This window comes from Octopus bimaculoides, chromosome 2 (genome assembly GCF_001194135.2).
Source record: "Octopus bimaculoides isolate UCB-OBI-ISO-001 chromosome 2, ASM119413v2, whole genome shotgun sequence".
Lineage (NCBI taxonomy): Eukaryota > Metazoa > Mollusca > Cephalopoda > Octopoda > Octopodidae > Octopus > Octopus bimaculoides.
The window spans coordinates 44,099,998-44,105,257 of NC_068982.1; the positions used below are offsets into that span (position 1 = coordinate 44,099,998).

Consider the following 5,260-nt stretch of genomic DNA (forward strand, 5'->3'; position numbering starts at 1 on the left):
TTTTTCAAATGAATCAAGTCATAACCTTATCCATCTATTGTTTTCATAATCGGTCATAATGTCTTACGTTTAAGATGATTCCCATGCTTTCCCTGATGAGAAGGTTACAATTTTAATATCAAAGATCCCTATGGATCACACAGGTTGTAATCCTTTGAAACATATGTATGAATAAAGTATGCAATTATAACATGCGTTTTCTCCAATCCTTAAATTCTTAAATATACTCAAATACCCAAAATTTCAAGGAGTTCCTGCCTTAAAAACAGGAACTAAACCACAGTTATTTTGTGTTCTTTGCTACATTGGTTTCTATTAACCCATTTATTCTATCAGTAGAATTTTTATTCATTAAGATAGAAGAAATACACATAATTATATATATATATATATATACACACACATATATAAAATCATTATAATTTAACATATATATATTTTATATGTAAATGTACAAGCGCAGCAGTGGCTGTGTGGTAAGTAGCTTGGTTTCTGAACCCAGAACCACGTGGTTCTGGGTTCAGTCCTACCACATGGCGCCTTGCCCAAATATCTACTATAGCCAAAGTCTAGAGTGGATTTGTAGACAGAAACTGAAAGCAGCCCATCGTATATATATATATAGATATATATATATATTGTGAAAATGCATGGCATAGTGGCTAGGGTATTCATTTTATGATTGTAAGGTCATGAGTTTGATAGTTGATGGTGCACTGTGTCCTTGGGCAAGCCACTTTATTTCTCATTGCTTCATTTCACTCAGCTGGCAAAATTGAGTTGTATCTGCAGTTCAATGGGACAGCCTTGACATATTCAGTGTAAGGGTGTGCATGTCTGTGGAGTGCTGGATCACCTGGAACACTCACTGTGTGTGCATACGCATGCATAACAAGTTGGAAAAAAGTTGTAATCTCTTCTGAGGGATATCTATATATAAGTATGTTCATGCACACACACATATTTATCATCTTGTTTTTGCATCCACTTTCCACCCTGGCATCAGTTGCATAATCACCAAAATCTGGATGAGTTCTTATTCAGAGTTACTAGTCTTCTTGGCAAGTTCCAGGGTAATGTCCCACTCACACACACATTTCAATAATAATCATATGCATACACATACACACACACACACACACATACTGCATAGCATCTTGGGTGTCTTCTATTATAGCTTTGGGCCAACAAGCCTTTGAGTGAATTTGGTACACGGAAACTGAAATAAGCTTGCTGTCATCATCATCATCATCATCATCATCATTTAACGTCCACTCTCTATGCTAGCATGGGTTGGACGATTTGACTGGGACTGGCGAACCAGATGGCTTTGTATAAGTATGTGTGTGTTTGTGTTTGTTCCCCACCATTGCTTGACAATCAGCATTGGTATGTTTATGTCCCTGTAACTTAGAAGTTTGGCAAAAGAGGAGGAAGAGAAGGAGGAGGAAGAGAAGGAGGAGGAAGAGGATGAGGAGAGGGGGAGGAAGAGGAGGGGGAGGAAGAGGAGGGGAGGAAGAGGAGGATCCTTACTACTATAGGTATACAAGACACAAGGCCTGAAATATTGGGTGAGTGGGTCAGTTGATTACATCGACCCTAGCAGTGCTCAACTGGTACTTGTTTATTTTATTGACCCTGAAAGGATGAAAAGAAAAAGTTTACCTCAGAGGAGTTTCAACTCAAAACATAAAAAAAGAGCTGACACAAATATCATGCTCTAACAATTTTGTCAAATAACAGATAACAACAATAGTAATAATAGTAAGCCCATTGTTGCAGGATCTGATATCAGAATAGTAAAGTGTGTTATTGAACTGATCATACTAAAATATTCAATTGACTTAGCACAGCTTTCCAACTTACACCTACATCAAAAGCAAGCTTTTCATACTCAAATTATGCACTCTAGTTGTAATTCAAGTGTAGCAATCCAATAAAAACAACTAAGGCATAAAAGACTTTATGCATTCAATTAAAGTTTTTTTACATTTGGAATTGAAATGTAAGTATGTATGTGTCTCCCCTCATCAGTTTAACATCCACTTTTCTATGCTTACATGGATCAGATGGAATTCATTGTGGTAGATTTTCTAATGCTTGATGCCCTTCACCTACTTCCAACTGAAGTGTTTTTTCCCCCATGTAGGTGCAGGCATGGCTGTCTGGTAAGAAACTTGTTTCTCAACCACATGGTTGCGGGTTCAGTTCCACTACATGGTACCTTATACAAGTGTCGTTTACTATAGTCTTGAGCCAACCAAAGCCTTGTGAATAGATTGAAACTGAAAGAAGCCCATCATATATATATATATATATATATATATATATATATATATATATACACACATAGTTTTGTGTGTGTGTGTGTGTGTGTGTGTGTGTGTTTGTGTTTGTCCCCCCTCCTCCAATACTCGATAACCAGTGTTAGTGTGTTTACATCCCCACAACTTAGCAGTTCAGTAAAAGAGACCTGATAATAATTCTATCAGTTTCTTTTGCTGAACCTCTAAGTTTCAGGGACATAAACATATCAACACCAGTTGTCATGCAGTGGTGGGAGACAAATACATACATGCACACATACACACAACAAGCTTCTTCCAGTTTTCATCTACTAAATCCACTCACAAGGCTTTGATCAGCTTCAGGTTATACTAGATGACAGTTGGCCAAAGTGCCACACAGTGGGACTGAACTCAGAACCATGTGGTTGGAAAATAAACTTCTTACCACACAGCCATGCCTCCACCTATAGTAGATAACAATCGTCTAAAGGGCAACAAACTGAGATTGAATCCAAAGCCTTGTAGTAGAGAAGCAAGCTTCTTACCCACAGAGTTACGTTAGCACCTTGTGTGTGCATGCTTCAACTAGCAGGCATCTGGCCTTACAATTAAGAAACTTGCTTCTCAACAACAAGGTTTCTGGTTTGATCCCTCAGTGAAGCACCCTGGCCAAGTGACTGCTTTGATGTTACACACAATACAATTGATTTTAACATTGACATAAGGTTGAAATTTGGGGACAGGAGATTTGTTGATTAAATTGATCCCTGTATTTTACTGGTACTTTATTTTATCGATTCTGAAAGAATGAAAACCAAAATCGGTTCTGGTGAGATATGAACTCATATTTTAATGACTCCAAAATTTTCTCCAGGGTACTTTATCAGCCCCAGAGAGATGAAAGGTAAAGCTGGCCCCAGCAGGATTTGAACTCAGAACATAAAGACCCACAAAGCATTTCCTCCAGTGCTCTTACAAATCAGTCAATCAATCACCCTCACATTACACATCACATAAGATCGGTTTCAAATTTTGGCATAGGGCCAGCAATTTCAGGGGAGTGGGTAAGTCAGTTTACACTGACCCCCAGTGTTCAGCTGGTACTTATTTTCTCAACACCAAAAGGATGAAAGGCAAAGCAGACCTCAGCAGAATTTGAACTCAGAACGTGAAGATGGGATGAAATACCACTAAGCATTTCACCCAGCATGAAAATGATTCAGCCAGCTCACCACCTTAACAAGTCCCATAATATTAAATACTTTAGTTTCTCTGCAACCTACTTTAATAAGGAAACATCACATGAACTCAGCCATACTTTTGAACTTTTCCTCAACGATATTCATGTAAAATATTCAAATGTAAAACCAGTTGACACTTTGTTCTTCTTTGTGTCAATGCTATAAGTAGTGGGAAATCCTTTATAACCTGTAAATGCATGTGTTCATAGCACATTTCAAAATGTCTATGAAGCTCCAGAGTAGTTTCTCAGGATTTTCTATTTATAAATTCATAAATTATGTTAAGTAAACTCTACTTAGTTGAAGGTTACAGAAATGGAACAATGTACGTTCTTGCATAGAAAAATAGCTGCTTTTTTTTTTTTTTTTTTTTTTTTTTTTCTTCCTTCTCTCAGTAAATTTTCCTCCGTATCTTATATTATCTATATTCTTGCATAGGTAATTTTCTTTCATTTTACAAAAGTATATAGTCTATAATCTATAACAGGCACAGGAGTTACTGTGTGGTAAGAAGTTTGCTTCCCAACCTTATAGTTCCAGGTTCAGTTCCACTGCAGGGCACAAGAGACTTCTACTAGAGCTCTGGGCTGATCCAAGCCATGTAAGTGGATTTAGTAGAATAAAAAAAAAAGAAGCTCATCTGGCCAGTGCCGCTTAACTGGCACCTGTACTGGAGGCACGTAATAAGCACCATTTGGGCCTGTGTCGATGCTAGTGCTGCTTGATTGGCTCCCTGTGCTGGTGGCATGTAAAATGCACCATCTGAATGTGGTTGATGCCAGTGCCCCCTGACTGGTTCCCGTGCTGGTGGCACATAAAAAGCACCATGCAAACATAGCCAAAATCAGTGCACTCTGACTGGCTCCTGTGCTGGTGGCACGTAAAGAGCACCATCTGAATCTGATCAATGTCAGTGCCCCATGACTGGCTCCCATGCATGTGGCACATGAAAAGCACCAACTACACTCTTGGAGTAGTCGGCATTAGGAAGGGCATCCAGCTGTAGAAACCTTGCCAGATCAGATTGGAGCCTGGTGCAGCCTACTGGCTTGCCAGTTCTGCCAAACCATCCAACCCATGCTAGCATGGAAAGCAGACGTTAAACGATGATGATGATGATGATTATATATATATATATATGTAAATTCTTTATTCTTTTGTTTTTTCAGTTGATTGGCTGTGACCATGCTGGAGCACATAACTGAAGTGTTTTAAGTTGAACAACTTGACCCCAGGTCTCTTTTGCTGAACTGCTAAGTTACAGCGGCATAAACTCACCAGCATCGGTTGTCAAGTGATGGTGGGGGAACACACACACACACACATATGATGGGCTTCTTTCACTTTCTGCCTGCCAAATCCATTTACAAGGCTTTGGTCAGCCCGATGTTACAGTAGAAGACACTTACCCAAGGTGCCATGCAGTAGGACTAAACCCAGAACAATGTGGTTGAGAAGCAAACTTCTTACCACACAGCCATATCTGTACCCCCAATATACTGTATTCTAGCAGCAATAAATATATAAACATATATACATGTATGTATGTATGTATGTATGTATGTATGTATGTGTGTGTGTGTGAGGGGGGTGCCATTGTGTTTGTGCTTGTCCTCCCCTCACCACTCGATAATCAGTGTCAGTTTGTTTACATCCCTGTAATTTAGTGGTTCAGCAAAAGAGGCCATCCAGATAAGTACCAAGCTTAAAAAAATAATAAGTACTGGGGTC

The 5,260-nt window shown here is 38.9% G+C and overlaps 1 protein-coding gene across 5 annotated transcripts in view; it reads right to left on the bottom strand.

Annotated features, from left to right (window-relative positions):
• The window catches only part of LOC106869733 (zinc transporter ZIP11), a 172,182-nt gene that overhangs the window by 20,386 nt on the left and 146,536 nt on the right, over nt 1-5,260 (bottom strand). The window contains exon 11 of one of the 5 annotated variants that reach the window (XM_052976845.1): nt 432-1,638. The exons of the other annotated variants lie outside the window; for them this stretch is intronic. The gene's annotated coding sequence lies outside the window, so the exon portion shown is untranslated. Of the gene's footprint in view, nt 1-431; nt 1,639-5,260 lie in introns of those variants that run through there. 5 annotated transcript variants of the gene reach the window in all.